The following is a 12,112-nucleotide window of genomic DNA, read 5'->3' as shown; positions in this document are numbered from 1 at the left end:
AATCATCGGAGGGCCGCTAGGGGCGCATTGGAAGATGACCGACAATACCATCTCTCCGGCTCACACAAGGTAATTAAGCGGCTGATATGGGAGTATGCAGCCTCCCTTGTTACCCCAAGGGAATGGGGAACACTGCCTTGCCTGCGGTTGCCATAAATCACCCCCAAGTTCGAAAGAAGGGGGTGAGGGCACAAGGCGCACAGCACCCGTGTGGGTCGGCTCTCCCGGACGCTATCTCTGATCGCGCGGCCTGGTTGCAGCAGCTCAAAATAAACAATTAGAGAGAAGCAAATGCACATATTTCGAGTGAAGAACGGGAGTTAAGACTGCTAATTAAAGTGACCTCTGTGAAGTGGAGCGACGGGTTGGATTCAACAGGAATAAATCAAGAAGAAGACACATCAAAGGGTCAGTATGTCGGAACGGGACGGAATGGGGGGGGGACTTTTCTTTTTTTACCTTATGTGATTACCTAACAATCCCCCCCCCCCAGGAAGAATCATTGCAATTACTGATTATAAGAGGGAGGATTAAGAACTGTGTGGAAATGAATTACTAATCAAAGACATGGCTTGTGAAATATTTGGAAAGGAATGAAAGGCCTTTGGAATGACGCAGTTATAAAAGGAGACTCGTTAGGAGGCAGGCCTGGTGGCAAGATTTACGATCGAGGGGGAGGAGACCATGGTTTTGTTATTATATCGGACTGTGAGTTTGACCTGGCAGAACCCCCTAAGAGAGGAGAGAGCGCAGGCCTGCGAGGATTAAAGGGCAGACTTAAAGAATGTTTTGTGCGGAAGTGCTGAAATGGCGTCTGTCTGTTTGAATATGGCTCTTGGAGGAACGGAAAATTCACACACGATATAACAACATTTGTTTTCAACCCGCTTGGGAGACTATCAGAGGTCACAAAGAAAGGAATATATGATAACAACAAGAAGATGAGAAAAACAATAAAGAGAAGATTGGACAGAACTGTGAATACTATTTGGACAGAACTGTGAATATTAAAGCAGCAGCAAGAGAGATGTTTGGGTCCCTTTCTGAGCTCGAAGCATGGGTACCCCCAACAAAAATTTAAAAAAATTGGCTTTGTAATTTGGAATTAATGTGATTCGATTGGTTTGTTAATAAAAATTATATTTTAAAAAAAGAATATATAGAAATCATCATAACGATATATGGTTTATATATATGGATATATATGGATATATATATATATATATAGATATATATGGATAGCTGATTTTATAGAAACTGTAAGGGTAAAATTCATCCAGGTGATCCTGCTTCACTCTTAACCTTATAATCTTCTCGGGTTTAACCTCCATTTTCAGTCAAGTTCAATCTCACCGTGTGCTATGTCCAAGTTCAACTAGAGTTCAGGTCAGATCATTATTTTAGAAAATCTTGGCATAAACGGAAGCTGGGGGCAGTCTTGTAATCCTAATTGTTCATTAGTTAACTTCTCTTCCAAAGTAAATTTCATCCACACATATATTTTGTGCCTATAGCACCAGTAATGGGAGCGGACTTCCTTTTATCACTCCCATTTTCTTGCCGAAATTAGGCAAATTAATTAATTCCTTAATATTTCCTCACCTTCCAATTGGCACAGTATGCTGGAAAGGTAACCACTCGTGACTGGATCAGAGGCTTTGCTTCTGTGGAGCTGTGCTGGTGCCTAGCTCACCAGCGCCTTTGGCTCCTCCCCCCCCACTCTGTTCCTTTCACTGCAGCGCCATCAGTGAGCCGCAGGATCCCAGGACACCCCAATGCTCCTCTTGGGGTTTTGCGGGGAGGCGTATCACCTCTTCCCCTTTACTCCACAAAGCCGAATCTGCCATAGCTGTCAGATTCGTGGTCCGCCTGCCATGTTGTGGAGACCCGGAAGTGGGAAGTTTTTTTAATGTTTAAAGGTAAAGGGACCCCTGACCATTAGGTCCAGTCGTGGCCAACTCTGGGGTTGCGGCACTCATCTCGCTTTATTGGCCAAGGGAGCCGGCGTATAGCTTCCGGGTCATGTGGCCAGCATGACTAAGCCGCTTCTGGTGAACCAGAGCAGCGCATGGAAACGCTGTTTACCTTCCTGCCAGAGCGGTACCTATTTATCTACTTGCACTTTGACGTGCTTTCGAACTGTTAGGTTGGCAGGAGCTGGGACCGAGCAGCAGGAGCTCACCCCGACGTGGGGATTCGAACTGCCGACCTTCTGATAGGCAAGTCCTAGGCTCTGTGGTTTAACCCACAGTGCCACCCGCATCCCATTTAATGTTTATTTTTATTATTTTTTATTATTTTTATTATTTTTATTATTTTATTTTTATTATTTTTATTATTGCTATTGCTATTGTTATTGTTGTTATTATTATTATATGTTGGAAACCACCCAGAGCAGGGTATTATTATTATTATTATTATTATTATTATTATTATTGAATGAATGAACAGGGCATCCCTATTTGGAGAAATGATGGAGGATATGCATTATGATAACACCCATTGGCACATGTATATAATTTATATAAAATAATCATTTATATAAAATACATTTGTATAAAATAAAGTTATCCCTTTCATCTTGTTCTTGTGTTTGGCTTTGGGTTCTGAGGGGCATGTTCTTCTTTTCTGGTGTGTGTGTGAGATTCAGCATGGGATTGGCATGCAGGTGGTGAGTCTTTCCAGGTGCTTCAATGGTCCTGGAAAAAAGACTCTCTTGGAAGCAGAGTCCCTGCTCCCTCCCCTCTGTTTTAGCTGGATGACGTAGGCGTTGTCCCCTTCCTCTTTTGCCACACCCTCCCCGGGGAAAGGTAAATTGCAGCTGACATGCAGCCGGAGTATTCTGTCAAAGGCAGCTGGTGACCTTGAGTGAACAGCGCATCAGGCAGGTAAGTGCTCACCTGAGAGAAGAGAATGGGAGAGGGGTAGAAAGGCCCTCAAGGAGGGAGAGAACAAATACCTGGAGCACTGAATGATATTTCCTTTGAAATTGATGATGGCAAAGGTGTTTCATAGAGCAGGCTTGTATTTATTTAACCATTTGCTTGGTCACCAAAGGTGACCAGGAGATGTATGCGGGTGAGTGGGCTGGGGGCTGAGCCCTCTGTCTCTCATATGGCAGCCCCTTGTGTTTTTATACTGTCTCTGGAGGAGACCTAGTCTAAGGTTGCCATATTTCAAACAGTGAAAATCAGGACACAAAAGTTGCTGAAGTGGCTTGGGGGGGGGGGGCGGCAGTTGTTGAATTTTTGGGGGAGGGAAACGTTGTTGAGTTTTTGTTGAGGGGAAGTTGCTTTTTGCTTTTTGGCAAAATTGCAAGAAAGAAAAAAGACGTGGAAAGACCCGAAACAAGCGCAGGTGTGTCTGGACCAGTTCTCCATATTCAGCAGAAAGCTGTTGCTTCTTCTGGTGGAGAAGCAGAACAGGCAAGTCAGCCAAGACTGAAGTCTGGAGAAGGGCAAGGGCAGCAAAGGATCTCAGCAAAATGCTCGCGAGTAATTAAGACCTGTAAGTAGTTTATCAAAACTATATTTAACAACAGGGTTAACAAGTTCTTGAAGCAAGAGGAGAGTCTCCAGTTTATTGAGCTGCAAATAAACCAACCTTTTAAACAAATAGCATAAAGAACAGAACTAGAGAAGTGAACATATGAATCACTGTGAATCTGAAAGCAATACAGTGGTACCTCAGGTTAAGTACATAAGACAACCATATGTCAGGAGTGCTCTGATGGTGTTTCCTGCTTGGCAGGGGGTTGGACTCGATGGCCCTTGTGGTCTCTTCCAACTCTATGATTCTATGAAGTACTTAATTCGTTCCGGAGGTCCGTTCTTAACCTGAAACTGATCTTAACCTGAAGCACCACTTTAGCTAATGTGGCCTCCTGCTGCCACTGCACCACAGGAGCACGATTTCTGTTCTTATCCTGAAGCAAAGTTTTTAACCCGAGGTACTATTTCTGGGTTAGCGGAGTCTGTAACCTGAAGCGTATGTAACGGGAGGTTACCAGAGAAGGGAACATATTAATCACTATGAATCTGAAAGCAATACAGGCACACCTATTGGTCCATGGCAGCCCACGAGATAAAACCCAAAGAGCGACAGCAGCAAAGCTCCTTTATTAAGATGGATTGAAAGTAATGAGCAAGCTTCTAAGTTCATCAGAATTCTTCTCTTCAGGAGGGATATTAACCAAAAAGAAAAGGGAAAGGGGGGTGTTGATTGATCTATTACTATTTGGACTCCTGTCCTGAGATGGAGAGGAGAGCAGGGCCCACATTCACCAGCCCTACTGAAAAGGCTGATAATAATAATAATAATAATAATAATAATAATAATAATAATAATTTATTTCTACCCCACCCATCTGGCTGGGTTTCCCCAGCCACTCTGAGCGGCTTCCAACAGAAGGTTAAAAATTTATTAAAATATCCATCATTAAAAACTTCCCTAAACAGGGCTGCCTTCATGAGGCCGGATAACATCGCTATGAGGAGTAAAGGTGGCTCCCTGCAATGCCCTGTCCACCTGGCCTAAGGGGTGAGGCCCACACTCACCCAGCCCCACTGAAGAGGCTCCTCATGAGGCTGGAGGAACATTGCCTGGTTGTGAGGCGTGAGGGCCTCTCCCTGCAAGGCCCTCACTAGCCCTACTGAAGAGGTGAATAATTATTATTATTATTATTTATATCTACGCTGCCCATCTGGGTGGGTTTTCCCAGCCACTCTGAGTGGCTTCCAACAGAGGGTTAAAAATACATTAAAACATCAGTCATAAAAAACTTTCCTAAACAGGGCTGCCTTCATGACGTCAGAGGAATATTGCCCGGCCATAAGTATGAAGGCCACTCCCTGCAAGGCCCTGTCCATCTGGCCTAGGGGGTGAGGCCCACACTCACCAGCCCCACTGAAGAGGCTCCTCATGAGGCCGGAGGAACATCGCCCGGCTATTGTTTTATTGTTTGCTCTTTCCATCGAACCCTTAACAGCATCAATAAAGCACAATGTAAAGTTTTGGAGTGTTGATATACAAGGTTAAAGTCCACACGATCACTTTCTTCCCACATGAAATTGTGCTTTTATTGTCTAACCCAGAGGAAATGATGCCTGAAGTTTGGGGAGAATTAGACTAATGAAGCAAAATCTGATTTGCAACTTAGCTAGCTTCAATGTTTCCCTTTGATAACTAAAGTATTTGGGAACATGTATCTATAAAGAAAATAAATTTTGTTCTCTTGCTCTGGCAGGGCAAACAGAAAATGAAAACTAGGGGGAATCTAAATCTCTCCTGCCTTGGGTGCATCACCACAGTGAAGATGTCAATTCTTGCAAGGTTTCTTCCTTTTTATTCCAAGTTTTACCAATTGTGATTGTTCCTGAGTGACAGGGTCCAATTCAGAAGTACCCTCGAGCTGTAGACCTGCTCCTTCCAGCAGTTTATAAAAATTATGCATAGCATAGAAAAAGCAGATTCAGAAAGCCTTTTCTCCCTCTAATAACTCTTGAACTTGTGGACATTCAATGAAGCTGAATGTTGGAAGATTTAGGACAGATGAAAGAAAGTACTTCTTCACTTCAAACTATGGAACTCTCACCCCATTATTAGGCAGCACTCGTAGTCGCTTCGTTTTTCATTAATGGTATTGTAGCACCCTGCTTGTGGTTAACGCTTAGCTGGAATGAAATATTCAACGCAGCAATAGAGAAATTAAAATAATAATTTATTTGTCAGACAAATAAATGAGAGGCACAGTGGTATATGGTTACCAAGCTCTGGCCTGGTCTCCTGCCATTATGGCCAGCACTTATATTCCCTCAGCCCAGCTCCCTTGCTCCTCCTTTGGCTGCCTCTGTCCAATCAGCCTGGTTGAATTTCCTATTGGCTGATTGTTATAACCAATCCTAAAAGATACACCCATTTCCTATTGCCTTTTATGGGATACAAAAAGCTATATATTCTTCTATCTATAAATGACAAATAAGTAGTCATATATCTTACATTTGTCTCAACAAGGAACCTTAATTACCAGCTCACCTCTTGCCCTCCTTGCCCTATTGCCCTCCAAAACAGATGGTTAATAGTTTTAAATTTTTATCTTAAACAGATGTCAGAGCTCTTGGGTTCACATTCTCATGCATCATCAATGAAAGATCTCCTTTTTGAAGGTCTTTAAACAAAGGCCTGACAACCATATATCAGGAGTGCTCGATGGCGTCTCCTGTCTGGCAGGGGGCTGGGCTCGTTTGCCCCTCTGGTCTCCTACAGCAATATGACTCTATGAAATAAGAATTTAACATTTCTTTCTTTCTAGATCCTTTGCATAATTACATTTAAGCCAGTATATTTCATACATTATCATAGATAGCTTTTTAGAAGAATAAACCTTCTCAAAGTAACAGGAAGGAATCAGTTTACAGCCTCAAAATAAAATAGGAAAAAGCCTCTTCTTCTGTTTACACTCCCCTTTCTCCAGCCAGTTGTTTTCTTTTCCATTTGCTCTTGGCCTTTAACCTTAGAAAGATATGGCTCAAGTTTAATGGTTTTACTATTTACCAACTCTTAATTATGTAGGGTGGTGTAACCTTGCTCTCAGCCTGTAATTTCCTTTTACGACTTTGAGAATTGTTTTCTGCTATAAATCAGGGGGCCCCCTTGTCCAGGAGGATAAACATCTTGCCAAAGTACTTAGGCAGCTGGTCTTCTGCCTGGCATAAAACATTTGAAACTCTTTAAGCTCATTTTAAAATACAGACCCTAATCAAACTATAAGCCTTGATAAAATGCAGGCTATGATTAGATGCCTCAGTATTCCGAGGCCAAATATAGCCTACGTAGCCTGCCAATTAGGGCAAGTACAGGAGGTTGTTGACATTTCTTCAGCAATCTTAATTCCAGTTTGGGATTCATCCAGTCCAGCCTTTCACATGATGAAATCTGCATATAAATTAAATAAGCAGGGAGACAATATACAGCCTTGTTGTACCCCTTTCCCAATTTTGAACCCATCAGTTGTTCCATATCCAGTTCTACCTGTAGCGTCTTGTCCCACATAGAGATTTCTCAGGAGACAGATAATATAGCATTAATAAATAATTCCACCCAATGTGTATAAAGTTTGCCATTTTAGCATCACATGTACAACGTGTAAGCTATTCCTGTTTCAGATGAATAACGTAGCGCTCTGAACATGTTGAGATTTAGACCACCTGTGTTGCTTAATTTGCCTCCTGCACCTGCTGAATTTTTGTTTATGCTGCTGCTCTTTCAGTGCATTCCAAATTTTACGGCCTAATTTGGAAATACAGGGAGAATTCCATGTAGCACAATGGCAATTGTTCCACCAGAGCAAGCTTTTCAGTTTACCAGACACCCTGGCACACACCCAGCTGGGCACTTTACCCAGAGTTTGTGTTTCCTTTTGAAAGTGAGGCACAGTGGAGACGGTGTGGTCTTTACATGGTTAATTGACACATACATATATACAACCTGAGCCTATGATGGAGTTATTGTTTCTCCCGTAGCCACAGCTGTGGATCCCAGCAGAAATCAAACATCATGCTCTCCCTCTGTGCCTTTCCAGCCTGCAGCTTTTCCTCTAGTTCACAAAACAGTCCCCCAAACTTTAACTTTGTCTTTTAAGCTGGGGGAGGGGCCCCACCCATTTGCTGTCTCAGACAGAGCCCCTTCCCTTTCTTTTCCTTTAATGGCTCATCACCCAGGTGATTACCTCATCAGGAAGCTGGTCTGGCTTATATTTTAACACTTATTGTATCCAGGAGTTCAGGAGTCTGGCACCCATAAACTCATATAACACTTTATTCTGATTCCAGTGGATCTGTAAATAGATGGGTTGAGTGAATAATGCCAATCCCTGAGAGTGCATATTTTCCTTCCAGAAACAGATTGCAAGGGCAAGAAGGCAGGTGTTATGAGCAGGTCTTGAGTGTGTCGGCAGTTGGCAGACTGATTCTCCATGCGCCCAGCCTGATCCCCAAAGCTCCCCTTGTGTGCGTGCGCACACACACACACACACACACACACACAGTGAGAGAGAGAAAAAAAAACAGAATTCATCTCCCTTTCACTGGGCTTCTCTTTTGCAGGTTGCTTTTGGAAACAGGATAGAGGTGGCCAGGATCTCTCCCCCACCCATGTAGTCTGCAAGTGCCTTCCTCCTGCCCACCAAAAGTATGGAAGGTGCCAGGAAGATGCTCATGACCAAGCTGCAGAATTTGCCCACTGTGGTCCTCTTCTGCTCTATTTTCCTTTTCCTACTTGTTGCAAAGAACAAATGGGAGTCTCTTGAGACGCTTTTCTCACCGCACAACATCAAGCTCAAGGGCGGCCCAGATTCCACAGGCGATCGTAAAAATGCCATGGTATTTGAATGGGAATCTGCAGTGGAGAGGACAAAGGAGACCAAGCCCTCTGGTCTGATTTCACCACCACAACCAGTGGCCAAGCGGCATCCCTTGGAGGTTGTCTATTCCACTGATTATAAGTTCCTTCTCAATGAGCCAAAGAAATGCCGGGAGAGGAGCCCTTTCTTGATCCTGCTGGTGATAACTAAGCCCCAGGATTTTGCCACGAGGCAGGCCATCCGGCAGACGTGGGGCAACGAGAGCTCAGTGCCTGGGGTTTCCATTCTTCGTCTCTTTCTGACGGGTGTCCACCCAAAATTTGGATACCCGCTCCAGGCCCTTTTGGAAGAGGAGAGTTCCATCCACAAAGACATTATTCAGCAGGACTTTCTAGATACCTACAACAACCTTACCCTGAAGACTCTGATGGGCATGGAGTGGATAAGCAAGTTCTGCCCCAATGCCACCTACGTGGTGAAGGCAGACACTGACATCTTTCTCAATGTGAACTACATGGTGTCCCAGCTGCTGCAGCCTCACCTGCCACCCAAGAAGAACTACATGACAGGGTACATCTGTAGGAATTCAAAGCCAGTGCGTAACAAGGCCTACAAGTGGTATGTGCCACGGGAGGTGTACCCCAATGAGACCTACCCGCCCTACTGCGCAGGCCCAGGGTATGTGTTCTCTGGGGATCTGGCCAAGAAGATCTACCAGGTAGCAAAGACCATCAAGGTCATTAACATGGAAGATGCCTTCATGGGAATCTGCCTGTATGAGCTGGGCATCAGTGTGACAAACACCCCCGGGGGTCTCTTCAAGACGTTCCATGTCAAGTATGAGAAGTGCAAGCTCTCCAAGGTGGTGGTGGTGCATCCTCTGGTGGTCCCAGAGGAGCTGCTACAGATTTGGCCTGGCTTTCGGGACCAGAATCAGACTTGCAAGAGTTAAAATGGAGGGAGGTGAACAGACACACAGCCTCTTGTGGAGAAGTTGGCATAGAGGACTGGCACCATGCGGGCATGTTCCTGTACAATGGACAAATCCATGCCAACAAATTGCAATGAGGAAAGGGAAGGATGGCTCAGAGAAGAAGGAAGATTCTGTGCTCTCCTCCCCGTAGAATCTCTGCAGCTGCCCATAGCAACTTGTTTGGTCTGCTCTGAACTGACCACTGCGCTACTAATGTGCCAAATTGACAACCTCAAAGTTTTGAGATCATCACAGCCACCACCTCACCTACTGGAAGAGAGCAACCCTCAGGCCATGCGGATGTGGCACTACGTAGGATTGCCATACGTCCAGGAATTCCCGGAAATATCCTCTTTTTGGGGGTCCTGCATGCCCATCCAGGGGGAATTTTATATTTTAAAGCAATTGTTCGGGATTTTGGGTTTTTAAATATATATACATTTTTTGTGTGCAATAGCTGGGCGTTGTCCCTCCGGCTTCATGAGGAGCCTCTTCAGTAGGGCTGGTGAGTGTGCACCTTGCTCCCTAGGTCAGGTGGACAGGGCCTTGCAGGGAGTGGCCGTCACACTCACAGTCGGGCAATGTATTTTTATATATATGAAAAAGCAACAGAAGTTGACAAATAAGTCTTTTGCACAATGGCAACAACCCAAAGAGGCATGTGCTATGTGGAGTATGGCTTCCTACTGTGAAGGAAACTTCTACTGATCTGCTTTAAATTACTCCCCAAATCAACACAGACTGTGGAAACTTCACACTGGACTTGAAGCATCTGGCATTGTGTGCCTCCCCATTATTCCTCCAGACTCTGGGTTTCCAAATGAGATGCAAAAGGTGCTCTCATTAGAAAAGAGATCTGGGGAGCCATGTCATCAGCTGGTGTTGGTCCACTGTGCTTCATTAAGTCCAGGGTCCACACAGCCGTCTACCAGGAGATTTTGGAGCACTTCATGCTTCCTTCCGCAGACGAGATTTATGGGGATGCAGACTTCATTTTCCAGCAGGACTTTGGCACCTGCCCACACTGCCAAAACTACCAAAACCTGGTTCAATGTCCATGGGATTACTGTGCTTGATGGGCCAGCAAACTTGCCTGACCTGAACCCCATAGAGAATCTATGGTGCATTGCCAAGAGACAGATGAGAGACATGAGACTGAGCAATGCAGAAGAGCTGAAGGCTGCTATTGAAGTATCCTGGTCTTCCATAACACCTCAGCAGTGCCACAGGCTGATAGCATCCATGCCACGCCGCATTGAGGCAGTAATTGATGCAAAAGGGGCCCAAACCAAGCACTGAGTACATATGCATGCTTCTACTTCTCAGAGGTCCAATATTGCTCTATTTGCAATCCTTGTTTTGCTGATTTCATTTAATATTCTAATTTTCTGAAATTGTTAATTTGGGGTTTTCATCAGCTGTATGCCATGATCATCACAATTATAACAAATAAAGGCTTGACATACCTCACTTTGCATGTTATGAGTCTATCTCATATATTCATTTCACCTTTTAAGTTGTATTACTGAAATATTCTAATTTTCCGAGTTTCACCTGCAGTATAGGGATGTTTTTTAATGTTTGTTTTATTATGTATGGAAGCTGCCCAGAGTGGCTGGGTCAACCCAGTCAGATGGGCAGGGTATAAATAATAAAATGATTATTATGGAATAGGACGTCACGTCTCTCTTTTCAACAGAGAAATGTTGGAGGGTGTGCTAGTGAGAAAGCAGATTTGATCCTGGTATTGTGTCTTGATGTGGCTGCAGAGATTGTTTCGGGACTGGAGTGCGAGTTTATAGCTTCTGACCCACAACCAGAGGGGAGGCCAAAGCAAAACAGATGAGGTCCAAGACGATTAATTTACTTGGACCGAGAAATTTGTGATGATACCAAGACAAGGAACTCTGTGGAGGCCCCAAGACCATGCAAGCAGCTGCCCACTGGGGGAGCAGGGCAGAGGTTTGAGTCTGTTAATCGGAGACTCTTTACTTTTCCTGCTGGCCTTAGCACTGGATTTTGTAGCACAGTGCTTTTTTGCGTGTTTATGATTTTTTACTATTAAATGTAATTTTTTTTAAAAGAATTGCTCTGGTAACTGTTGGTGTGTTTGAAAGCTACCTTTGAGATGTAGCTCTGGCTGAACTACGCACAAAGGAGGAGGGAGGAGGAAGCCTGAAGAGTTCCTGAGAAACTGGAAATTGCTGGGTTGGTCTAAAAGTATTGTATTATCTGCTTTGATTTGTTCTAAATGCCTCTACTTACATTTTCTGTTATTTCTTTTTACAGGAAAGTTGTGTACTTTTCCTTTTCGTCGGCACCTCTGGGTCAAATGTGTGCCTTGGGAGGAGGTTGATGTTATGGGGTTGCGGGTGCCCTGATCCCCTCTAGATTCCTGAGTGATGGGGTTTGATCAGTACTTTTGAGAATTAAGATGAGCTGACATTTGATTCAGCAGTTTAAAAATGTGGGCCAACCTGGTTTCCCTGGACCTGGGCATCCTGGGGAGATAAGTCCTTAAGCCCAGTTATCAACTCATGCATGCCAAAACAATTGCCACCATAGTGGCTTTTGGGCTCCACCTTCTGGCCAAAAGACTTGCTGCTCATATAAATCAATATGTAGCTATTCTTCCAACTCCTACACTTGAAACTACTTTTCTCAGCTCTCTTCCTTCAAATCCCTGCTCAACGTTATGATTTCTTTGTGGACTCTCTTATCTGCATTGCAACAGTAGCAAAGCTGTAAGTCAGAGATGGAAAACATGTCCATGCCCTTCA

At 44.2% G+C, this 12,112-nt stretch overlaps 1 pseudogene across 1 annotated transcript; it reads left to right on the top strand.

Moving 5' to 3' along the window:
- Window positions 1-8,176: 8,176 nt before the first annotated feature.
- Window positions 8,177-9,963, top strand: LOC308466747 (beta-1,3-galactosyltransferase 2 pseudogene; annotated as a pseudogene). Its single transcript has one exon. The product of its transcript is annotated as a beta-1,3-galactosyltransferase 2 pseudogene (transcript).
- Window positions 9,964-12,112: the final 2,149 nt, after the last annotated feature.

The sequence above is a fragment of the Podarcis pityusensis genome (genome assembly GCF_964106645.2).
Source record: "Podarcis pityusensis genome assembly, chromosome: 17".
In the NCBI taxonomy this organism is placed as follows: Eukaryota; Metazoa; Chordata; class Lepidosauria; order Squamata; family Lacertidae; genus Podarcis; species Podarcis pityusensis.
The sequence above is the reverse complement of the archived record's forward strand: the minus strand, read 5'-3'. Positions and strand labels throughout refer to the sequence as shown.